We start from the raw sequence: 27051 nt of genomic DNA on the forward strand, positions 1-27051 counted from the left end.
AGTGACTTTTAATGATGAAAATACCAGGAAAGGTCACGGTGAAGGAGCTTGTGAGATTTGAACCAACTTGTAAGATCAAAAACATTCGTGCGCTCCTGACTTGCTTTGACCAGTCTTGTACTCTGGCAAAAGGAGAGAGATTTATGAGGAAGGCAAGTATTTTGTTATCCATGATTCATTTCGATGTTTGACCCAGTTTTTGGTCACCTAACCTAATAAATCCCGACGTGACTAGGTGTCAAAATTTTGCCTGATCACACTCTTGTGAAGCACCTTGAGATGTTTTCCTGTGCTAAGCTACCAGTTAAATGCCAGTTGTTGTTATATTGTTTTGTATGATAAAAATGTTGATGGTGATGTATGAGGAGATACTTTTAGCTGTCCGTCACTGTGGGGGCAATGGTGCTCTGAGCTCAGTATCTCCTTCCCCTCACCTACCGCTCATCTGACCACATGGGTGAAGTTGTGTTTGCAGTTACAGGACAGAGCTAGCAAAATATTGTTCAGTAGTGTGGTATGTCAGTGGTGCAGTTGTCCACTGCATAATTACTAAAAAAAAAGATGTATGCCGTGTGGGGTGCTGGATCTGCTTCCATGATTTATCGGTTGCAGCAATATTTGGAGGGGTGGTGGGTGGAGGGTACTGGGTGGCACTTTCAAGGGTCATGTGTCCCCTGGAGGAGTACTGGATGGTGAATCATCCTTACTCTCCCTTCACCTCTAGTAATGATCTGGGGCACGGGTTCAAATCTCACCATGGCAGTGGGTGGAATGTGAATGCAATTAATTGATAAGTTAACTAATTAAATATGGAATTGAAAGCTAGCCTCAGTAAGCTAGCCTTGGGTCTGTGTGGAGTTTGCACGTTCTCCCAGTGTCTGTTTGGTTTCCTCTGGGTGCTCCGGTTTCCTCCCACAGTCCAAAGATGTGCGGGGTAGATTGATTGGCCATGGTAAATTGCCCCTTAGTGTCAGGGGGATTGGCAGGGTAAATATGAGGGGTTACGGGAATGGGGTCTGGGTAGGATTGTATTCGGTGCAGATTCGATGGGTTGAATAGCCTCCTTCTGCGCTGTAGGGATTCTATGATAGTGGTGACCATGAAAATCTGGTTCACTAATGCCCTTTAGGAAGGAAATCTGCCGCCTTTACCTGTTCTAACCTGCATGTGACTCCAGACCCACATCAATGTGATTGACTCTTAAATACCCTCTGAAATGGCCTACCAAGCCACTCAGTTCAAGGGCAGTCAGGAATGGGCAACAAATACTGGCTTTGCCAGTGAGACCAAACCCATGAAACCATTTTAAAATTGATGATAGTTCCATGATGGTTTGAAGGGTCATAAGTAAAATTAAATTGGGCCATATCCAGCCCAAGTGGCTGTGAAGTGAAACCGCTCGCAATAATTCTGCACTAAAAGATTAAATTCTTCATTTCAATATATTAAAAAAAAACCAGTGTGATGTCACTAAAATTATAAACAGGAGAAATTTCATTCCTGAATTAGTTAACTCACACAGAACCCCACTAGGAGAGGAGGAAACATTGACTTCTTTTTGCTGTATGGAATTAAGTTGTTAACTTATCAATGAAGTATGAGTGTATGATTCTATTACACTGAGCACCCAGAGAGATCTTTCTCCAAAGATGGTTACATTGGTAAATGGAAAAATCTTCATACTGGCATGGCAATTGGATGCTGATGTTGTTGCAAGAAGTTGACTGGGATAGAGTCTAGGTTGCATCTCCCGGTGTCTATCCCAAGCTGCAGCCGATTTGAGCATGCTTAATGGGTTAGCACTGCTGCCTCACAGTGCCAGGGACATGGGTTCAATCCTGGCCTTGGGTGGCTGTCTGTGTGGCGTTTGCATGTTCTCCTCACGTGTCTGCGTGGGTTTCCTCCGGGTGCTCTGGTTTCCTCACACGGTCCAAAGGTATGCAGGTTAGGTGAATTGGCCATGCCAAATTGTCCCTTAGTGTCCCAAGATGTGTAAGTTAGGAGGGTTAGCAGGGTAAATAGGTGGGGTAATGGGGATAGGGCCTGGGTGGGATGCTGTGTCGGAGAGTCGGTGCAGATTTGATGGGCCGAATGGCCTCTTTCTGTACTGTAGCGATTCTGTGACAATGCTGCTAAAACACCTGCTTTCCAGTAAAATTAATGATCCTTCAGCAGAATGGCAGAAACTTGCAGTCAAGGTCATTAAATGATGAGCTGCATTGGTTTATTACTGATGATCTTAACAAGGCCTTAATAAGTAAAAAGCTACCTTTCATCTTTCATTTATCAAGTAGATATTTTTGAGTGGTATGAATCCACAGAGCAGCAATAATGTATGAGAAGGGCATCACATTGTACCCTCATCTTTTATTAAAATTAGCAAAGAAAGGAATGTCAGAAAGAGTAAATAATTCACTTTCCCAGCACTGACATCCGTAATTGAACGCAACCTAGAATTCAAAGCATTAAAACCCTGGAGGGCATTTTGATGTAAGTATTGATATAATCCAATTTACACAACATATAGTTTTCCTTCGGGTCCTCTGTTTGGGAAAGGTGCAGTTGAGATAGGGTGAGTATAATCTTTTGTTAAGGTTGTATTTTTATTTGCTGCTTCTCAGATGTTGCAACGAGTTCAGTGTAAGTCTCTGTTTATCAACATCAACCCGGGGATCCAAAAATAACTTCGGTCTCATGCAGCAATAAAACTGGGGAGCCAGTTTGAGATTATTATGAAATTTGGTTTTCCACATGATGCAATTTCTTTGACATAGGTAAGATTATAAACAGGAGATCAAAATGATAGCTGTTACATAGTATGTTGCTTGGGAAAAGATTCAATCAAATTAACAGATAGGACATTACAAGACGGAAAATGGTGGCACAGTGGTTAGCACTACTGCCTCACAGCACCAGGGAACCAGGTTCCACTCTGGCCTTGGGTGGCTGTCTGTGTGGAGTTCACACGTTCTCCTCGTGGCTGCATGGATTTCCTCCGGGTGCTCCAGTTTCCTCTCACAGTCCAAAGATGTGCAGGTTATGTGGACTAACCATGCTCACTTGCCCCTTAGTGTCCAAAGATGTGTAGGTTAGGTGGATTAGCCATAGTAAACGTGTGGGGTTACAGGGATAAGGTGTAGGATGGTCTTTAGCAGAGTCAGTGCAGACTTGATGGGCCAAAAGGCCTATGTGATTTGATGGATTGTCTCCAAAGTCAGAGATTCAAAGAGTTAAACTTTGTGTCAGGCAGACAGATTGGATTGAGAGAAAATGAGATAGGCAGAGACTGGCTGAAATAGGGATACTGCAGTTACTGTACTGACAGAGGTAGGATTGGGTGTTATAGACTGATGTGGACTGACTGAGGCTGGCACGCCAAGGTACAGCAGCAATAACTGGGACCGCTTGGGGCAGGTTGACTGAGTGTCAGAGACTTGGGCTGCAGTGTACGTTGAGCTTGCAAATCTCTGGGAGCAAGAGATGGTCTTCAACTGGGGTTACCAAAATGAACCATTGTAATGTTTTGGCTTTGAGAAGTAGAATAAACCATTGCTGTATCATAGTATGTCTCTGATAAGAAGTCTTTAACTATGAGAGGTTCCGTTAGACGATGCTGCTAAATGGTCAGATCTTGTGTCATAAGCAACACTCTAGGCTTTTTACAATTACCATCTCTGAATTATTACTGCATAACAAAATAATAAAATGTCTGGATACAGCTTGTGCAGCAAGGATGTGCCAGCAATAGGCTCCAGACGTATCCATGAAAATGATTTAGGACTGAAATACAGGCCAAGATGTGTAAAAATAAGACATGCAGTCACTGTTCTTTGCGTTTGATTGATTAATAAACATATCCAATTGATTGCTCCTTTGTTATTGCCTGCCTGTTCTGCTTTGTAGCCCAAATCTCTTATTGTTAACCTCTCTGGTGTTAATGCATGTAAAGCCCATAGAGCAATTTCAACCACTCTAAAGAGCTGAAGGTGAACAAGTTAATGTGTTACCATGTTGTAATTGATGTGTCCTGACACAGGTGAAGCTACTCTAAGGACTGCAATGATTATGGGAAAGAGTTCCTGCATTTAAATATTAGTTCTGGGAAAAAAAATGAACAGATGGTCAATGCGATCTTTTTTATACATGCATGGGATTGGGTACGACTGGCAAGGCCAGCATTTTTGCCCTCCCCTAATTGTCCTTGAGAAGGTGGGGCTGTGCCGTTTTCTTTGCAGTCTGTGTGATGTAGATGCAGCCAAAGTGCTGCTGGGCTGAGAGTTGACCAAGTGGCTTAGAAGGAACAGCGATATAATTCCAAATCAGCATGGTGTGTGACTTGAAGGGGAACTTCCAGCCATGACGTTCCGATGTGCCTGCTTTGCTTGTTTTTCTTGGGTTTTGTTGGTAGAGGTGCAATTGAAATGCAATTGAAGGAGCCTTAATCGGCAAGCTGATGAAGTGCATCTTCGATACCACTGTCACTGTGCGCCAGTAATGGAATGAGTAAATATTTGAGGTGGTAGATGGGGTTGCCAATCACAAGGGTTGCTTTGTCCTGGATGTTGTTGAGCTTCTTGAGTGTTGTTGGAGCTGCAGGAGTATCCTGTCGGCTGTGGGGCCGGAATTCTAGAGGGTTTATAATTTTAGAATTAAATATAAGTCAGAGCACCTTCACCTACCCAGATAAAGAAAGAAAAACCCAGAAAGAGAGGAATACGAGGATTAGCCAATAGATACCAGATATGGTCTAGCAGTGTGCACTTTCACAAAAAGGATAACAGGAACAGAACAGTGTAACTTCATATTAAACAGGATACTGCCACCTCCCCCCACATACTCCCAGGGGAGCCCAAGCCTTAAGATGGAGGACAGTCTGGAAGTCCCTACATAAGACCACTTGGAGGAGGGTGATCTAATCCTCCATCGAGCCTAATCTCTAACCGAAGAAAGACTCTAACAACGCTGAACCGAAGCACTTAGACTCACACCTATAATCATCTATAAGGCCATATAAACCGCCTCTATGCCAAATCACCTACCCACCACCCTGCTGTGATGCTACTCATCTTATCTATAAATAAAGTGAAAGGTACCAAAAAATATACTCAACATTAATGCAAGGATTGCAGTGCATTAAAAAAACAGGTAAATATTAGCCCTCATGTCATACAACCAACTCAGCATGTTCCTCAATGGAACGGAACAGAGCTGCAAACAATCACCAAACAAGGAAATATCTCCATATTGCAAACACTGAAACCCAAGAATTAGAATTTGACACAGGGCCAGAAGCAGGGTGGGCAGCCCACCCTTATCCACCCCACTCTGATTTTTTAGTATAACAGGGTAACAGGGAACAAACACCCCTGTGCTCATACATCGTACACCCTTGACAGGATAAAAGGCAATATCATGAAATCGGGAGTATAATCACAAGGGAACACAGTTCAGGATAAGTGATGAACTGCAGGATATTATAACCATCCATGGTGCTTGAAAAGTCCAAAGCCAGGATGGGATCATCGAGCAACATCCAGGTTCCATCCAGAGTTTCACCAAAGCCTTTGATCCTTAGCCATGTCCCAAAGCCCCGGTAGAGAGAAACATCGACTCCGGCAGGTGGCGAAGGCCCGTCGTGTCCAACTGCCTCTAGCCCTTCTCGATGAACACTGAGGACAAGACAGCACAAGACCAGTGGTCAGAGTCTTTGACTGACCCCAGACCTTGAAGACCAGATACTATGTGCTCCACTGAACTCAGAACATCCAGCCTCCCAATCAAGATTGCATAAGCATAGCAGCCAGATCTCAGATTCGGCCGGGAATTCATCGCTAGCTCTCCTCCGGAGACCGGGCACACGGATTTTTGCTTCTTATTCATTCATGGGACATGGGCGTCGCTGGCTGGCCAGCATTTATTGCCCATCCCTAGTTGCCCTTGGAGGGCAGTTGAAAGCCAACCACATTGCTGTGGCTCTGGAGTCACAAGTAAGCCAGACCAGTTAAGGATGGCAGATTTCCTTCCCTAACAGTTAAGGATGGCAGATTTCCTTCCCTAACAGACATTAGTGAACCAGATGGATTTTTACGACAATCGATAATGGTGTCATGTTCATCAGTAGATTCTTAACTCCAGATATTTCTTATTGAATTCAAATTTCACCATCTGCCGTGGCGGGATTCGAACCCAGTTCCCCAGAACATTAGCTGAGTTTCTGGATTAATAGTCTAGCGATAAAAGCACTAGGCCATCGCCTCCCCACGGATACTCCTTCTCCAGTCCCGTCTCCCCAAATCAACCAAGATGTTCGAAATACCATGCAGCAGGAATTCCTAGGACTGAAGGTGAGTGCTCTCCAAGGAAACTGCGCTCTCGACTGACAGGATTCCCTTCTCCGCTTTGTCCATTCTCTTCAGGATTTCTCCCCGTTCACCAATGTGAGCACCAATAGTGTGTGCTGGGGAGTCAAGGTGGTCATCCACAAGTTCACTCACAATGGCAGCCATCATGTCGATGCCTGTGGCACTGCCGAAATGTAGGCTCACTCACCAGCAAAACCGCCACTGCGAACTGCGTCCCCCCGCCGCCTCTCTCTCTCTCTCTCTCTCTCTCTCTCTCTCTCTCTCTCTCTCTCCCCCCCCCCCCCCCCCCCCACCCAGCCATCTCCGACTGGCTCAGCCAAACAAGAATTTTCTTGGCTGAACTCGACTCCCCATCACCAAAATTTAGCCAGGGTCTTCCAGGAACATTGCACGAGTTATGCACATCAGGATCAAATAAGTATGGGTTGTGCATCAGGACAAAAAAAGGATTAAAAGATGAGTAGTGCTAGAGCTCATGAAAATGCAGTTGCTCCTGTGTTTACCTCGTATGGCCCCCAACTGCTGTTATCTTAAGAAAGCCAGTAGCTCCATGAAACTGGCTGGCTGTATCTTGCTGCTGGTTTGAATGTGATGGCAAAGCCAGTGGATTCCTCAGCTCTTCCAAAAAGTATATGTGCCTCCTGATGCCTACATACTACCCCCTGGCTGTTAGGAGTCCCTTGTGATTCCCTAGAATGACCCAGTACCATGAAAGTTGAGTGCAGTTGTTACTTCCATTGCCATGTCAACAGATATGCTCATGGGGAATGTCATACCTGATCCTAAGAAGCCGTCACTTTGATTGGGGGGAATGGAGGGTCACAATCTCCCCAGGAGTCTCGCACTTCCACGGGCGGTCAGTCACAAACAAATTCAAGGCTGTCTGTAAATAATGAAGAAAATGTCTCCAGAAAGTCATTCCGAGCTATCGTAATCGTTCCTTAAAGTTGAACACTTCAGACTCAAAAGAAAGATGTCCTTCCAACATTGTAGGCTCTGGCAGCAGCTGCTCCTTGTATTCCCCATTCTAATTCAACCCAAATGCCTTGCAGACATGAACCTAGGAAATCCAAGACTGGCCATCATTATAACACACTCAATGACCTGCATGGAGACTGTCAGGCAATTTGCAGAAAGGCCCAAGAGGCAGAAAGAGATTGAGGAGGGATGGATTTTGGGGTGGAAAGGTCAGGTGGCCAGTGGAGGCTTTCACCTCAACTATTGTCCTGAATAATGTGCTGACCCAAACAATGAAAGCTTTATAGAATTACAGGGGCCCAGCCTTTGGCTTCCCATCACTTTTGGGCCAGATTGAATAACAAGGATCGGAATTCTCCAGCCTCCCAGCCACGTGCTTCTCGGTGGGGGAAGCGGCGTGCCATTCACTGGCGGTGGGATTCTCTGGTCCCGCCGCTGTCAATGGGATTTCCCATTGAAGCCACTCAAAGCCGTGGGGAAACCTGCGGATGGGGGTGTGTGCTGCCGGCAGAAGCAGAGAATCCCGACAGCGTGAACAGCCGGAGAATCCTGCCCCTGGTCTTGGTTCTGCATGTGTGCGTGTTTTTAAGTTTAAGTTTATTTATTATTTATTAGTTTCACAAGTAGCTTACTGTGAAAATCTCCTAGTCGCCACACTTCAGCGCCTGTTCGGGTACACTGAGGGAGAATTTAGCATGGCCAATGCACCTAACCAGCACGTCTTTCGGACTGTGGGAGGAAACCGGAGCACCCGGGAAACCCACGCAGACACGAGGAGAACATGCAAACTCCACACGGACAGTGACCCAAGGCGGGAATCAAACCCAGGTCCCTGACGGTGTGAGGCAGCAGTGCTAACCACTGTGCCACTATGGAAGCCTTGGCGCATTCTACCTGTCGGTCCCCTTTAGGGCATGCCTCCTTGCCACAGTTTCTCATCCAGAAGAACATCTGCATCCGATACATTTTTTAAAATAGCATTCTTTATTTATGATGATCACAGGCTACACTTGCAGATGGGTCGCAGTGCACTCTGTTTCTTTAACTGGTATTGCCGTGGATTTTTCTTTAAGCAGACAGTGTGTCTTTCTGCAGGGAGAATTGCCGTGCATTCTGAAGCAGAGCTTGTTAAAGGATTAATGATAGTTAGTGCACTGAATAATGCCTTTGGCTGATCCCAGGTGGATTTGGGCAGAAAGCAGTAGAGATTTTGGACAATAAAGTGAATACTGTTCCTTACAGAAAACCCTCAGGAGCCAAATGTATTTAAAGCTCTTTCTATCTTTCTACTACAGTTGGTGACACCACAGAATGAAATATGAGACTGGTGTGAAGGATGAAACGTGTCAGGATTGGAAAAATGTTGCAGTTCATTGTTTTCCTGATGTGCAGCAAAAAGAGAACTCCCTTTTTAAAGGTATCCTGTAGGCTGCCACATGATTCAGCGTATCTTTCTGTCCAACATCATAAATCTTCAGGACTGACACTAGAAATCCAAGTATCCTCAGGTCTTGTGCCACGAAATCGATAACACCTTTTGTCCTGTGTCACCTGACATTGCTTTTATCTTATAAAGGTATCAGAAACCCCCCCAGGCCAAACAAGCTAACTGCCAGATTGTCTATAATGATAAGTGAACCAATTTTAAAAGTAAATCAACCATCTCGTATATAATACATAAATTATCAATGGCTTGAAGTAGGTTTGAAACAGTAATTGATCTTTGTGCTTCAAGTTTAAGATGCTGTGTTGAAGGTCGAAATCGCATTGCTTCGTTCACTGAGCAGTACAATGTCAATTGCCCTTCCATATTTCTGAGTAGACAAGGCCAACCATCTGAAAATTTAGACTGGTTGTTGATTGAGATGAAGACTATTACTGCTGCATTCAGGGCATTCTTCATAAATGGACATGTGCATGACAGTCAAGTCTAGAGAGGCCACTGCTCAACACTCGGAGGTTGAGAACAAGCTATGTGCCCTTTTCCAGGAAGGTGGAGGTGATATTTGTAATTAGCTTAGCAATTCTTTACTCCACCTCCTCTTTTGTTTCAGTTTCAAATACACAGGTCCAGGGCCATTCAACTCGGACAAGGTGCATAAAGTCTTCTTACCTGTTCTTCTCAGAGTTCTAACTAACCTGGAAATTTCAGTGCATTATTATTTTCCCATATGCCTGTAGTGAAAACACTACAGGCAACAGTTGCCATCCTTTAACTGAAGGGACACTGTAAGACTCATTTAACTGTATAATTTTAATCTTGTGTGCTAAGTTGTTTTTCTTTTTATAAAATATTTTTTTAAATCCTGAAGGTGTTAAGAGGTTGATGCGTTTGGGGTCAGTAGCCCTTCCTTCTTGTTTTCAAAATACAAAAAAGGGCTATGATCAGTTCGACAGGTTTCCCTCTGGGTTTCTGGCTTGCTCAACAAATAACATTTACCGTGCTTAAAACAGCAAAGTTAGCTCCAATATTAAAATCAATACCAAAAAAAGAATAAGTAGGTTGTTGGATGCAGACTCTTACTCTTGTCATCCACACAGCAAGTACCCAATCTAGGGCACCCCAGGGTAGGGGATGAGAAGATAGAGTGAAAGTGAACCTGGTGACCATAACTTTTTATGTATTAGCACTGGACAGTCTGTTGGATGCAGTAAAATTAGTTGGTCCTGCAACTAGATCCAATGCTCTTTTCATTCGAAGTGCATTATTTTTAGATAAGAGACAGAGACTGACTTCAATGCCTCCCACCATTTGAAATAAACTTTCAGATAAAGCAGTGGATGCAAATATCCTGGGATCTGCACATTGAGGTTATGGTATAAGGGTGTTTGGCAGAGCAAGGGTTAATGTGGGACAGGAGAACAGTACCGCCGACGGTATGATGTAGAGAGCCCACAGTATGATGTAGAGAGACACATGACAGTAGACAGGAGACAGAGTTGTATGGAGAGATTGGCGTAGAAGTCAGCATGAAGTTAACTCCTCTTTTGGGCTATAATTTGTACCTATGTATGTAGTTACGTGTTACAAATAAAAACTACTAATCAACCATACAAGCCTCAGAACCTCTTCATAAGACCGACTGAACAAACCCTTACAACAGAGTTACTCAGTCCACTGAGCTGTAAATTCATATTACAGCCCCTTGATTTGTGTATATGAGCCTCACAAGCACATGAGCTAAGCCCCTGGCTGGATGTATAGAACAATAACTGGATCCTCTGGTATCCATTCTCAATGCACAAAGTCTCACATGTGCAGCAGGCTGGAGCTCCCAATTGTCCCAGAGCTGGGCCAGTTAGACTAGAATGAAAGGTTGGAGGGAAAGACTGTAGCTGAACGATGGGCTACCTTCAAAATAGAAATGACAGTCAAGGTATATTCCCTTAAAAGAGAAAAGTAGGGCAAACAAATCCAGAGCTCCCTGGATAACAAAAGAGATAGAAATTAAGATAAGGAAGAAAATGCGCTTATGACAGGTGTCAAGTAGAAAATACAGTTGAAAACCATGAGGAATACCGAAGTTTCAGAGGGGAGGTGAAAAAGCGCATTAGAGAAGTGAAGAGGGATTATGAGAAAAGATTGGCCGCCAGCAGAAAGAGCAATCCCAAAATTTTCCTCTGGGGGTATAAATAGTAAAAGACTGGTAGAGAGAGGACTAGGGCCGATAGTGGACTTAAAAAGGAATTCACACATGGAGACCAGGGGCATGGCTCAGATGTTAAATTAATACTTTGCATCCTCTTTACTAAGGAGGTAGATGCTATCCAGGACATGGTGACAGACGAGGAAACTCTGTCCCTAGAGGTGTTCAAAATTGATGAGGATGAAGTGGTGAATAGGCTGTCGGTACTTAGTTGACAAGGCACCAGCCATCTGGCCCCTCGAGCCTGCTCCGCCATTCAATAAGATCACGGCTGATCTTTTCGTGGACTGAGCTTCACTTACCCACCCGCTCACCATAACCCTTAATTCCTTTACTGTTCAAAAATTTATCTATCCTTGCCTTAAAAACATTCAATGAGGTAGCCTCAACTGCTTCACTGGGCAGGGAATTCCACAGATTCACAACCCTTTGTGTGAAGAAGTTCCTCCTCAACTCAGTCCTAAATCTGCTTCCCCTTATTTTGAGGCCATGGCCCCTAGTTCTAGTTTCACCTGCCAGTGGAAACAACTTCCCTGCTTCTATCTTATCTATTCCCTTCATAATCTTATATGTTTCTATAAGATCTCTCCTCATTCTTCTGAATTCCAATGAGTATAGCCTCAGTCTCTCCTCATAAGCCAACCCTCTCAACTCTGGAATCAACCTAGTGAATTTCCTCTGCACCCCCTCCAGTGCCAGTATATCCTTTCTCAAGTAAGGAGACCAAAACTGTACACAGTACTGCAGGTGTGGCCTCACCAGCACCTTATACAGCTGCAACATAACCTCGCTGTTTTTAAACTCCATCCCTCTAGCAAGGAAAGACAAAATTCCATTTGCCTTCTTAATTACCTGCTGCACCTGAAAACCAACTCCTTGTGATTCTTGCACAAGGACTCCCAGGTCCCTTTGCACAGCAGCATGCTGCATTTAAATAATAGTCCATTTTGCTGTTATTCCTACCAAAATGGATGACCTCACATTTACCAACATTGTACTCCATCTGCCAGACCCTTAGACTATCTATATCCTTTTGCAGACTTTCAGCATCCTCTGCACATTTTGCTCTGTCACTCATCTTAGTCAGATCAGGGTCAGATGAGATGCATCCAAGGATATTGAACGATGTGAGAATGGAAATTGCAGGGATGCTAGCCATAATCTTCCAGTCTTCTCTAGACACAGGGGAGGTGCCAGTGAACTGAAGAGTTACAAATGTTACACCTCGTTCAAAAAAGTTTGCAAGGATAGCCCCAGCAATTACAGATCAGTCAGTTTAACATTAGTGGTGGACAAGCTTCTAGAAATAGTTATTTAGGATAGAATTAGTAGTCCCATGGAAAATGTGGGTTGATTTGGAAGAGCCAGCATGGTTTTCTAATAGAGAAATCTTGAATAAGCTACTTGCTGGAGTCTTTTGAGGAGGGAACAGAAAGGATTGATGAGGATAATGCTGTTAATGTGGTATACCTAGACTTTCAGAAGGCACTCAATGCAGTGCAACACAAAGACTTGTGAGAAAAGTTATAACTCATGGAATAAAAGGGACAGTAATAATGTGGATATTAAAATTGGCTGAATGATAGGAAGCAGAAAGTAATAGTTAATAGATATTTTTCGGGCTGAAGGGAGGTTTGTAATGGTGCTCTTTTCCTGATATATATTAATGATCTAGATCTTGGTGTGCAGGGGACAATTTCAAAGGTTAAGGATGATGGAAAACCAATTGTTAACTGCGAAGAGGAGAGTGTAGAACTTCAAAAGGACATTGATAAGTTGGTGGAATGAGCTGGTAGGTGGCAGAGGAAGTTCAATGTGAAGAAGTGTGAAGTGTTGCGTTTTGGTAGGAAGAATATGGAGAGACAACATAAAATAAGGCTAAAATTCTTAAGGGGATGCTGGAGCTGAGGCACCTGGGTGTATATGTACATAAATCATTAAAGTTGGCAGGACAGGTAGAGAGAACAGTTAATAAAGCAGTATTCTGGGCTTTATTAATAGAGGCATAAAGTACAAGAGCAAGGATTTTATGCTGAACTTTGATGCACTATCAATCACGCAAAGACTAGTCTGTATGCAAGAACAAATAGGCTTTTATTTGCAAAAGACTTGGAGCACACCCATGCTGATGAACTGGTCCAGAGACTGAGGCGGGGGGGTGGGGGGGGGGGGTGGGGAGCAGTCACCTTTATACCTGGACCAGGGGGGGAGGAGTCTCAGGCAGGGCCGGCAGGGGCATGTCCAGGCATGTCACACACACACACACACACACACAGGCAATGAGTTAACAGTGGTTTACCACAAACTTATACAAGACACTAATTAGATCTCAGTTGGAATATTGTGCAGTCTGGGCACCACATTATAGGAAGAATGTGAATACATTGGAGAGAATGCAGAAGAGGTTTACAAGAATGGTTCCAGGAACTGCAGTTATGAGGATAGATTGGAGAGGTTGGGACTGTTTTCTTGGAGAAGGGAAGACTGTGAGGAGATTTGATAGAGATATTCAAAATCATGAGGGGGCTGGACAAGAGTAGATAGGGAGAAACTGTTCCCACTCATCAAAGAATCAAGAACAAGAGGGCATAGATTTAAAGTGATTTGCAAAAGAAGCAAATGTGATGGTAAAAAACCTTTCCACACAGCAAATGGTTGGATCTGGAAAGCACTGCCTTCAAGTGAGGCAGCTTCAATTGGGGCATTCAAGGAAGTGTTAAATAATTATTTGAATAGAAACAATGTACAGGGATGTGGGGAAAAGGCAGGAAAGTGGCACAATGTCATGATGGTCGTTTGGTGAGCCAGTGAGGTCATGATGGGCTATATGGCCTCCTGCTGTGACATAACAATTTTGTGAAATTGGACCCAAAATTGCGCTAGATTTTAGAAGTGTTTTCATCTTCAAGTTTCTACTATTTGCTTATATCTGAGTATAAAATCTGCCATGTACCAGTGCAATAGGGCAGAGCTTTGGAATGAAATTCCATAAAAGCAAAATTTGCATTAAAAAATATTGCTTGTTGTGTGCAATAACAGAACCTGGTGAAGTTTGATTAATATAGCTGAAAATGGGGTTGTCATAAAAAAATAAAAGTAAAGTAAAGTTTATTTATTAGTCACAAATAGGCTTACATTCACACTGCAATGAAGTTACTGAGAAAATCCCCCAGTCGCCACACCCTGGCACCTGTTCGGGTACACTGAGGGAGAATTTTAACACGGCTAATTTGCCAAATCTGCACATCTTTGGACTGTGGAGGAAACCGGAGCACCCGGAGGAAACCCACGCGGACACAGGGAGAACGTGCGAACTCCGCACAATGACCCAAGCCGGGATTCGAACCCGAGCCCTTGGCGCTGTGAGGCAGCAGTGCTAACCACTGTGCCACCGCACCACCCATAAACAAGCATTTTTCGTCAGTGCTTAACCAATCACCTGCAAGTAATCCGATTAAGAACCGAGCATGACTCTTAAAAAAAACCAGACAGCACTTACATTGGTGTCCACAACGATCACCGCACCCCCACACCCCCAAACCCCGGGAAGGCCAGCAAGTGCAACAATTACTGGAAACTAACAAAGGTGATGAAATCATTCTAGGGTCATAACCAGGTCAGGCCTATTTTCCAGCACAATGTTTTCTAAACCAGTGAGAAGGATCACAAAACACAACTTGTACAGGATGCAATTGGCACTTAAAATTCCTCAACCTCTTCATGTGCCGGTTTGACCAATGTTGGTCAAACACTGAAAGAAACCAATGCAACCTAACAGGGACTCCTGCCCCCAGCGACTCTAACATTACTTGTTAATTAGCCCTCCATGGTAACCAGCCTGTTGGCCTACTGTTGAAGAAAAAAATTGTTGAAGTTAACATCACTGAACTTATAAAGTAAGAAGTTGACTTCAGGCAAAACAAGTAGACTCCAAATCGCTACACTTGCCCATTCCTATCCACTTCTTTGATGCCAGTTACAGAACGATAATGGTAAAGGCCTACTAAACAGTGGCATGGTAGCACTGTGGTTAGCACTGCTGCCTCACAGGGACCAGGGTTCATAGAACATAGAACAGTACAGCACAGTACAGGCCCTTCGGCCCTCGATGTTGTGCCGAGCTTTGTCCGAAACCAAGATCAAGCTATCCCACTCCCTATCATTCTGGTGTGCTCCATGTGCCAATCCAATAGCCGCTTGCAAGTTCCTAAAGTGTCCAACTCCACTATCACAGCAGGCAGTCCATTCCACACCCCAACCACTCTCTGAGTAAAGAACCTACCTCGGACATCCCTCCTATATCTCCCTCCATGAACCTTATAGTTATGCCCCCTAGTAACAGCTACATCCACCCGAGGAAATAGTCTCTGAACGTCCACTCTATCTATCCCCCTCATCATCTTATATACCTCTATTAAGTCGCCTCTCATCCTCCTCCGCTCTAAAGAGAAAAGCCCGAGCTCCCTTAACCTTTCCTCATAAGACCTACCCTCCAAACCAGGCAGCATCTTGGTAAATCTCCTTTGCACTCTCTCCAATGCTTCCACATCCTTCTTATAGCGAGGTGACCAGAACTGCACACAATATTCCAAATGTGGTCTCACCAAGGTCCTGTACAGTTGCAGCATAACCCCATGGCTCTTAAACTCAAACCCCTTGTTAATAAACGCTAACACACTATAGGCCTTCTTCATGGCTCTATCCACTTGAGTGGCAACCTTCAGAGATCTGTGGATATCACTCTGTTCCTCCACATTCCTCAGAACCCTGCCGTTGACCCTGTAATCCGCATTCAAATTTGTGCTACCAAAATGAATCACCTTGCACTTATCAGGGTTAAACTCCATCTGCCATTTTTCAGCCCAGCTCTGCATCCTATCAATGTCTCTTTGCAGCCTACAACAGCCCTCCACCTCATCCACTACTCCACCAATCTTGGTCTCAGCAAATTTACTGATCCACCCTTCAGCCCCGTCCTCCAAGTCATTGATAAAAATCAGAAATAGCAGAGGACCCAGCACTGATCCCTGTGGTACACCGCTGGTAACTGGCCTCCAGTCTGAAAATTTTCCATCCACCACCACCCTCTGTCTTCTATGAGATAGCCAGTTACTTATCCAATCGGCCAAATTTCCCTCTATCCCACACCTCCTTACTTTCTTCATGAGCCGACCATGGGGAACCTTATCAAACGCCTTACTAAAATCCATGTATGCGACATCAACTGCTCTACCTTCATCTACACATTTAGTTACCTCCTCAAAGAATTCAATCAAATTTGTAAGGCAAGACTTACCCTTCACGAATCCGTGTTGACTATCCCGGATTAAGCTACATCTTTCTAAATGATCATAAATCCTATCCCTCAGGACCTTTTCCATTAAGTTACTGACCACGGAAGTAAGACTAACCGGCTGATAATTACCTGGGTCATTCCTATTTCTTTTCTTGAACAGAGGAACAACATTCGCCACTCTCCAGTCCTCTGGCACTATCGCCGTGGACAGTGAGGACCCAAAGATCAAAGCCAAAGGCTCTGCAATCTCATCCCTTGCCTCCCAAAGAATCCTAGGATATATCCCATCTGGCCCAGGGGACTTATCGACCCTCAGGTTTTTCAAAATTGCTAATACATCTTCCCTCAGAACATCTACCTCTTCCAGCCTATCAGCCTGTATCACACTCTCATCCTCAAAAACATGGTCCCTCTCCTTGGTGAACACTGAAGAAAAGTATTCATTCATCGCCTCTCCTATCTCTTCTGACTCCATGCACAAGTTCCCACTACTGTCCTTGACCGGCCCTAACCTCACCCTGGTCATTCTTTTATTTCTCACATAAGAGTAAAACGCCTTTGGGTTTTCCTTGATCCGCCCCGCCAAGGACTTCTCATGCCCCTCCTAGCTCTCCTAAGCCCTTTTTTAAGCTCATTCCTTGCTACCTTGTAACCCTCAAGTGACCCAACTGAACCTTGTTTTCTCATCCTTACATACGCTTCCATTTTCCTCTTGACAAGACATTCAACCTCTTTTGTGAACCATGGTTCCCTCACTCGGCCATTCTCTCCCTGCCTGACAGGGACATACCTATCAAGGACACGCAGTATTTGTTCCTTAACAAACTCCACTTTTCATTTGTGCCTTTCCCTGACAGTTTCTGTTCCCATCTTATGCTCCCTCATTCTTGCCTAATCGCATCATAATTACCCCTCCCCCAATTGTAAACCTTGCCCTGCCTTATGGCCCTATCCCTCTCCATTGCAATAATGAAAGACACTGAATTGTGGTCACTATCTCCAAAGTGCTCTCCCACAAACAAATCTAACACTTGGCTCGGTTCAATACCTAGTACCAAATCCAAGGTGGCCCCACCTCTTGTCAGCCTATCCACATATTGTGTCAGGAAACCCTCCTGCACACACTGTACAAAAACTGCCCCATCCGAACTATTCGACCTATAAAAGTTCCAATCAATATTTGGAAAATTAAAGTCACCCATGACAACTACCCTGTGACCTCCACACCTATCCATAATCTGCTTTGCAATTTCTTCCTTCACATCTCTATTACTATTTGGGGGCCTATAGAAAACCCCCAACAACGTGACCGCTCCTTTCCTATTTCTAACTTCAGCCCATATTACCTCAGTAGGCAGATCCCCCTCGAACTGCCTTTCTGCAGCCGTTTAACTATCCTTGATTAACAGTGCTACTCCTCCACCTCTTTTACCACCCTCCCTACTCCTACTGAAACATCTATACCCTGGGACTTCCAACAACCATTCCTGTCCCTGTTCTAACCATGTCTCCGTAATGGCTACAACATCGTAGTCCCAAGTACCAATCCACGCTCCAAGTTCACCTACCTTATTCCGGATGCTCCTTGCATTGAAGTAGACACACTTCAACCCACCTTCCTGTCTGCCGGTACACTCTTGCGACCTTGATACCCTCCTCAGTACCTCATTACACTCAACACTGGCTTCTCACTCAACCCTCCCTCCTACACCATCCCTGCAGCCACGTGTTTATCTGAACTCTTTCCCTGTTCCTCAACTCGCTAGCACGTGGCACCGGCAACATACCAGAGATGACAACTTGGTTTGTCCTGGCTCTCAGCTTCCACCCTAGCTCCCTAAATTCCTGTTTTAAACCCCCATCCCTTCTCTGACCTGTGTCGTTGGTACCAATGTGTACCACGACTTGTGACTGTTCCCCCTTCCCCCTTCAGGATCCTGAAAACACGATCCGAGACGTCACGGACCCTGGAACCCGGGAGGCAACATACCATCCGTGAGTCTGTTTTGCTGCCACAGAACTGCCTATCTGTCCCTCTAACTATCGAGTCCCCAATAACTATTGCTCCCCTGCTCTCCCCCTTCCCTTCTGAGCCACAGGGACGGACCCAGCGCTGGTCGATTCCTGGTTTGGGTCACTGCCTGTGCGGAGTCTGCACATTTTCTCCGTGTCTGTGTGGGTTTCCTCCGGGTGCTCTGGTTTCCTCCCACAGTCCAAAAGACATGCTGGTTAGGTGCATTGACCATGCTAAATTCTCCCTCAAAGTACCCGAACAGGTGCCGGAGTGTGGCGACTAGGGGATTTTCACAGTAACTTCATTGCAGTGTTAATGTAAGCCTACTTGTGTACTTGTGACAATAATAAATAAACTTTGCATTATGGCAATTGCCCATTAAACAATTAGGTTCCAAAAGTGGCGGAAAACCATTTACATTTAAACGGTATGGAAATAAAAACGAGATAAAATTGTATTTTTGATATCCAATTTTGTTTAAACAACAAGGAGTCAACAATATGCTCCAACCAACCTGCTTTCATGAACTGACAAGTTGCCTCAGAAGGACTGTGCTATTTGGTCGTGCTTGTGAGTTCACCACCCAAGCGTATCAGAGTGATGTGCTACAGGTCAGTGAGGCCAACTCCCTTTCACATGGTCTGCTGGGCACAGTGAAGGAACCTAAAACAGGAGCAGCCTGCTTATCAAAAGAGGGCCTTCTGTTTTACTCAGTAATGGCTGAAGAGTTTAAGGATAATTGGACCATTGAGGAATGAGTCACTCAACAAGTATGCATTTGCAGAGTTCGCTGTGAAGTGTTGGCAGTGATTAAGGATTTTTTTAAATATTTGTTAGTTGATCAGGTGGTAGCTTTTGAAGGCTGGGATTTATCATTGTGATATATTATGTGCTCATAATTAAGACAAGTGGCAGTGCACTATTTAAAAATATAAATATATTTTAACTCTTTAAATGCAGTGGTGCTTTTCGCAGCATTGTCCCTTTGTTGGATGTTGAAGACTATTAACTGAGAAATGTATTGTGCACCTTCAATTTTACTCAACATTAGAAATTAATGCAAAATTGTTTTTGTAGGTACTGTATGACTGCCTGAGGGAGGTGATTAACCATGGTGACCTTATCTTGTTGAGGAAGCCTTCCTCCGTGGGCTCCCTTTAAACACCTTTTTGAAGAGGGAATCTGACTATCAGGGATTCTTAAACAGGCATAGTTTTGATGAAGAATGATAAAATCACATTAATTGATGTGATGTTGCGCACAATCAACGTGTTTTATCATGTCCCACCCAATTCACTTATTCTCTGGCTCCTCTCGTTGTCGAACAACAAAATAAGAATGTTGCCAGACATTTCTTCATGAAGACAGCGGCCCTTTAAAGGGAGGGATCACCAAATTTGGCTTAGTCGTGCCCATGTTTCAGTGCTACAGATGCCACTTTGGATGAAAGTTGATGCCACCACCATGTGCACACATTACCTCTGGTGTGGCCTGCACCAGAAACTGTTTTGATGACAGTACTAGTGCGAGGATTAGGAGTATGTGCCAAGCGTGCAAAGTAGGCAAATTATGATTTTAGTCTGATTTGATACCAGTGATGCCATTTTTAACATCAATGCGCCAACCGAACTCCTCAGCTAATCTTGCACAGCTGAATATGCATTCAGTAGCAGGAAGGATTCCCCACAAGCGCTACCTAAAGAGCTAATCAAATACATCAGTTCAGTCACTAATTAGTTTCTACTGGCTGCTGCTCACATTGTAGAAGTGCTAAGAGTTTTTCTCTGAAGTGTAGTGCAGCACGAAAAGGTGGGTGAGCGCAGAGGAAGGCAAGCTGCTCGAAGAGGGAGGAGGAGGGGTAGAAGAGCTCTCAGTAGGAGGCTTTACCCATCCAGGGTACTCCTGGAGAAATTCCCTTCCGTCAGCCTCAACGAGGAACGTTGTGTACAACATGTCCATTTTAATGAAGGAAGAACTCAGTGAAATCTGCTGTTGATCCAACAGAAGGGACCCCTCAGTTGCAGGCAATAAAATGAAACAAAACTTGTTCCAACTTATAAATAAAAGAAAAAGGTTTAATAAAGAAACATCATTACTCCACCACCACAGACCTCACCCTAGGCCATTCCAACCTCCCACAAATCCCAGCAGATTCTTATTTATACTGGGTCAGCTGGTCAGCTGACCACCACATCATTTTGTCATTGGTTACATAATTTACTGGGTCAGCTGACCCTTACAAGCATGTTACCATTGGTCACGACAACAGATCCAATGTTATCATTGGTTACATTCTAACATCTGTCACCTCTTGTAGGCAGAGCCTCAGAGCAGGGTGAGGGCAGTGCTGCCAGCACCTGTGATGGCGACCCGAGGCCTCAAACCTCTTATATTGCAGGATTCATCCAGGCTGGAGCAGGTGACATCTCTAAAATCTCCCAGTTTACCATGTATAAGGGAGGTGAATAGTATGCCAGAATATTGAGTTCTTGCTGACCAGTGCCAAGGATACAGAACATGTAAATGACATTGCCAGGACACAGTAGGCTTCTCGGTGGTTCAGAGTGCCATTGGCTGCACACAAAGATGTATCACAGCAAAAGATTCCACTTAGTTGGTGTGTGTAACAACGCTCAGCACATCATGCAGATGAATGCCCAGTATATTGCTTGCAGTCATGATGTTTAAATTCTCTGCCAGACTGCTGGACCATCAGTATTGGAGCCACCACGGAAAATCAGATTGGGCACAAGGGCAATTCATTGACCAGCTGGCTCGTGACTCTGATGTGAAACCTAAGCCCATGTGGTTACCATCCACATAGTGAGAGCTATGCTGCCACACAAAATGCCACTGAACCATTGAGCAGACTGCCGGGGTGCACATGCTTAGATTCTTCTGCCTGGAGAAGTCCAGCAGCACTCATTAGAGTGTGTGTCAGGACTCTTCATGATCCACTGCATACAGCAAAACCTCGCCATTACGAGGACAAAGCCCTTTCCACCAGGTACATGATGAGCAGCTGAGGAGGAGGAGATGAAGAGACATCCAGCATATCCTTTTTCTGCTCAGGCTGTCCATATCCATGTCCACATATTCCCCATTCAACAACAGTCTAACACTTTACTTTCCCATGTTACTGACCATTATAGCATCCTCTTGGCCACACGCTGAATCAAAAGCTAGCACATAACAAACATTCCAAGCTAATTTTGTAAATCAAACCATCCAATATTCCATACAGGAGTCAATAATCACCCTTGAGTATTCCCTGAGTCAAGGTCTAGCTTCCCTTCCCTTGGTCTTTCCACTGCATCCCATTGTTCATCTTTTTCATCCACCTCCTTGCCCCTCTGCCTGCCATCATGAGCCCACCCTCCCTCCCGCCTCCACTTCCTTGCACAGCTTTCCTTCCACTTTGCCCCCTTTGTCTTCATCAGGCCAACACACCCCCCATTCCCAGCCTCACCTTGCACTCCACAACTTATTTGTTATGATTTTCAGATGAATCTGGATTTTTATATTCTTGATCAAAGTACAGTCTGATCCAAGTATGGAATTATGGAATTTCAATGGGGACTAAATCCCTTCCCATTCACATAGATGATACCAAAGATGTGTGGGTTAGGTTGATTGGCCATGATAAATTGCCCCTGAGTGTCAGAGGGACTAGGAGGGTAAATATGTGGGATTATGGGGATAGGACCTGGGTGGGATTGTTGTCGGTGCAGGTTTGATGGGCCAAATGGCCTCTTTCTGAACTGAGATTCTATGATTCTATGAATTGTGATGGACCAGTAAACACTCCTCTTATATCCTTTGGATAGAATTGCTAACTGAATTACAATATTTAAGTACAGTCTAGAACAGTTAGGAATAAAATGTTTCCCACTGCACAATGCACTCACTGCTCATTGTATATTCAGTGTTCTACTGAATGTCCTCCAGAGACATCATCACATTCATATTAACACTTTGTATTTTCTGTTCCTTTGTTTTGTTTGAATTTTTGCATTTTAATGATTTAAAGACTGCCGATGCAATGTATTTGACTGCAGTGAATCAACGTTGGTTTTCAGTTGAGCTTCATACATTTGTATAGCTGATACAACCTTTAGCACAATGATATCGCTTCATTGATCATGCCATGGTAACTTTATGTGTCAATGAATGAATCTAGAGCTGGAGAAAGTTATCCTTTAAACAATTAATCTTTCAGCATTAAAATGACGCACTGAAATCAGAATTGTTATTGTGTTTTGTAGATATTTTAAGCTTTAATGGTCTTTGCTGTAACATACATTTTTCCCATTGGCCAAAATAGCAGGGACTGAGTAGAGTTTACAGTGCGGACTTTATCAAGGTGTGGAGATGCTGGCATTGGACTAGGATGGGCACAGTAGGAAGTCTCACAACACTAGGTTAAAGTCCTACAGGTTTATTTGGTAGCACGAGCTTTCGGAGCGCTGCCCCTTCACCAGGTGAGTGGAGGATTGGGTTCACAAACAGGGCATATATAGACATAAACTCAATTACAAGATAATGGTTGGAATGTGAGTCTTTACAGGTTATCAAGTCTTTACAGGTGCAGACAATGTGAGTGGAGAGAGGGTTAAGTACAGGTTAAAGAGGTGCATATTGTCTCCAGCCAGGACAGTTAGTGAGATTTTGCAAGCCTAGGCAAGTTGTGGGGGGTGCAAATAGTGTGACATGAACCCAAGATCCCAGTTGAGGCCGTCCTCATGTGTGCGGAATTTGGCTATCAGTTTCTGCTCAGTAATTCTGCATTGTCGTGTGTCGTGAAGGCTGCCTTGGAGAACGCTTACCTGAAGGTCAGAGGCTGAATGCCCGTGACTGCTGAACTGTTCCCCAACAGGAGAGAACACTTCTGCCTGGTGATTGTCGAGCGGTTTCCATTCATCCGTTGTAGCATCTGCATGGTCTCCCCAATGTACCATGCCTTGGGACATCCTTTCCTGCAGTGTATCAGGTAGACAACATTGGCCGAGTCACAAGAGTATGTACTGTGTACCTGGTGGATGGTGTTTTCACGTGTTGATGATCCGGCACATCTTGCAGAGGTTGCTGTGGCAGGGTTGTGTGATGTCGTGGTCACTGTTCTCCTGAAGGCTGGATAGTTTGCTGCGTACAATGGTCTGTTTGAGGTTGCGCGGTTGTTTGAAGGCAAGTAGTGGGGGTGTGGGGACGGCTTTGGTGAGATGTTTGTCTTCATCGATGACATGTTGAAGGCTCTGCAGAAGATGTCGTAGCTTCTCTGCTCCAGGGAAGCACTGGACGACGAAGCGTACTCTGTCCACCGTGTCCTGTGTTTGTCTTCTGAGGAGGTTAGTGTGGTTTTTCGCTGTGGCATGTCAGAACTGTCGATCGATGAGTCGAGCACCATATCCTGTTCTTACGGGGGTATCTTTCAGCGTCTGTAGGTGTCTGTTGCGATCCTCCTCATCTGAGTAGATCCTGTGTATACGGAGGGCTTGTCTGTAGGGGATGGCTTCTTTAACATGTTTAGGGTGGAAGCTGGAGAAGTGGAGCATTGTGAGGTTATACATGGGCTTGCAGTACAGTGAAGTGGTGAGGTGACCGTCCTTGATGGAGATGCGTGTGTCCAAGAATGCAACCGATTCTGGAGAGTAGTCCATGGTGAGTCTGATGGTGGGATGGAACTTGTTGATGTCATCACATAGTTGTTTCAGTGATGAACCTGATGAACCAGTAATTACTTGGTTACCTGTTAAGACTTGCATTCCAACCATTATCTTGTAATTGAGTTTGTGTCTATATATGCCCTGTTTGTGAACCAAATCCTCCGCTCACCTGATGAAGGGGCAGCGCTCTGAAAGCTCGTGCTACCAAATAAACCTGTTGGACTTTAACCTGGTGTTGTGAGACTTCTTACTGTGACTTTATCAAGAACAGGGTTTGCAAAACCACCTCCAATATGGGTAACATCATTGTATTCAAGGGAATTTGAGAAAAAAGTTTGCAAAACCAACGATTATTAATCTGAAACTTGTGGACATTGGCCAATTTCTGTCAAGAGTCAATGGGCTTTTGGCTGTTTCGCCAAATTTTCAGTCCCACCTGGGGCAGTGGCAGGTCCAGAAAATCCCGGCCATCCTTGTTCCAGAGAGATGGGTAACACTGGCAAGGCTGTATTTCCTCATGCCCACTGGGCACCACAGGATCCCTTTAATCACATTTTAGTTTGATGTTTTAAGTTTCCTTTCTACTTCGTCTTTCGTTTCGGGCAGTTCCCTTTTTGGGAGCTGCCCCTTTTAATTTGTCCCTCAACTAATTTAGTTTAGTTTAATTGTTTTGCCAGAAAGATTGGCAAGGCTGTATTTGTTGCCCCATCCTAGTTGCTCCGTGCTGGTGCTGATGGGCTTCCCACTTGAGTCATTGCAGTTGGGATGAAAGCCCAGATTGTTCAGCAACTATTTCTTACCAAACAGGTTAACTGTTTGTTGTTAGTAAATTACATATTAAGCAATATTTTTTTTGATTTGATTTATTATTGTCACGTGTATTAGTACATAGTGAAAAATATTGTTTCTTGCGCGCTATACAGACAAAGCATACCGTTCATAGAGAAAGAAAGGAGAATGTGCAGAATGTAGTGTTACAGTCATAGCTAGGATGTAGAGAAAGATCAACTTAATATAAGGAAGGTGAATTCAGCGGGAAGAAGCTGTTCTTAGGTCGGTTGGTACGTGACCTCAGACTGTTGTATCTTTTTCCAAACGGAAGAAGGTGGAAGAGAGAATGTCCGGGGTGAGTGGGGTCCTTGATTATGTCGGCTGCTTTTCCGAGGCAGCTGGTTGTCACGGTTATTTACATCACGTTCCTTTCATTCAGTCATCAAGAGGTGTAAGATTGTGGTTTGAACTGCAGCGTAAGGGTCTCTCCATTTTAAAAGGCCATCTCCAGCAGTCATTTAATTCTCCAGTGTAAATTTACGGTGGTGAGGAAATAGTGTCATCAGTGATACCTTTCTGATGAATAGCCATCAACCTGAAACGTTAACTGGGGTTCTCTCTCCACAGAGACATGTCAAGTATTTCCAGCATTTTCTGTTTTTAATTGCAGATCTCCAGCATCCGCAGTGTTTTGCTTTTATATCAGTGCGTGGGATTGTGACTCAGTGAGTGGAGCGCACTGATTCATCGGTGTCTACCAATAGGAAAACCTGGCCCAGCTTAACTTTGGCTGTTAAAATTAAGACCAAAGGAAGCCATTGAGGTGACTCCTATTTTTAACCTCAGAATGCAGCTGCAAATTCTGACCAAATTAATTTATTTTATATCTTCTTCCATATTTAGAAGAGGAGATTGATTCCGGAGTTGAGAAGGTTGGCTTATGAGGAGAGACTGAGTAGACTGGGGCTATTATCAATGGAATTCTGAAGAATGAGGGGAGATCTTATAGAAACATATAAGATTATGAAGGGAATAGATAAGATAGAAGCAGGGAAGTTGTTTCCACTGGCAGGTGAAACTAGAACTAGGGGGCATGGCCTCAAAATAAGGGGGAGCAGATTTAGGACTGAGTTGAGGAGCAACTTCTTCACACAAGGGTTGTGAATCAGTGGAATTTCCTGCTCAGTGAAGCAGTTGAAGCTACCTCATTGAATGTTTTTAAGGCAAGGATAGATAAATTTTTGAACAGTAAAGGAATTCAGGGCTATGGTGAATGGGCGGGTAAGTGGAGCTGAGTCCACAAAAAGATCAGCCATGATCTTATTGAATAGCGGAGCAGGCTCGAGGGACCAGATGGCCTACTCCTGCTCCTAGTTCTTATATTTAAGGAAGTGATCTTTTATAATCTTCACATCGGCTGTCACCCTGTGCCCTTTCTAAAGGGCCTGATGGTAAAATATACGAGGCAGAAATAACTCACCAGATAATTAAGAAGACTGAAGCAATAAACCCCATTTTCATTCAAAGATATCTGAATCTAAGTTCAATGCAGCAGGAGGAAAAACTAGTGAAACTTGGTAAGAAAGGATACCAGTAAAATGTGTTCAAATTGGTCTTGTACACCTTGAAATGGAACTCCAGTATTACCAGTGCCAGTATTGCTGATTTTTACTGGGATTTGAAAATGTTGAACTGGCTTTTCTTTCTTGGATCTGATTGTATCCTAACTGATGCCGGGGATTTTATCTCCATTGCACTGGTTAGCACTGCTGCCTCACAGCATCAGGGATCCAGGTCCAATTCCGGCCTCTGGTGACTGTGCGGAGTTTGCACATTCTCCCCGTGTCTGTGTGGGTTTCCTCCAGGTGCTCTGGTTTCCTCCCACACTCCGGGTTAGGTTGATTGATCATGCTAAATTGCCCCTTAGTGTCAGGGGGATTAGCAGGGTAAATACATGGGGTTACAGGCCTGGGTGGGATTGTTGTCGGTACAGGCTTGATGGGCTAAATGCACTGTAGGGATTCTGTGAGATATCGGAAATTATTCTATACGTCAATCACTCTTTGGGTCAGAGGGAATTTCTTGACATCAGTCCTAAAGTAACCATTTGCTAGTTTGAACTTAAGTCCCTAGCTCTTACTCCTACACTTCAATTTAAAGTCATAATTCTGGCCAATTTTTCCATACCCAGTACACCCATAAGATCACCTCTCCTTTCTAAGCTGAAAAGCTCCAGTTGTCCAGCCTTTCCTCATAACCTAAACCTTTACATTCAGTGGCATTACCATCGCTGAATTCCCCACCAACATCCTGGGGATTA

General features: G+C 44.3%; 1 protein-coding gene across 1 annotated transcript in view; it reads left to right on the plus strand.

Moving 5' to 3' along the window:
- The window catches only part of LOC144491680 (copine-9-like), a 380635-nt gene that overhangs the window by 17846 nt on the left and 335738 nt on the right, over positions 1-27051 (plus strand). The window lies entirely within an intron of this gene.

The sequence above is a fragment of the Mustelus asterias genome, chromosome 3 (assembly GCF_964213995.1).
Source record: "Mustelus asterias chromosome 3, sMusAst1.hap1.1, whole genome shotgun sequence".
Classification (NCBI taxonomy): domain Eukaryota; kingdom Metazoa; phylum Chordata; class Chondrichthyes; order Carcharhiniformes; family Triakidae; genus Mustelus; species Mustelus asterias.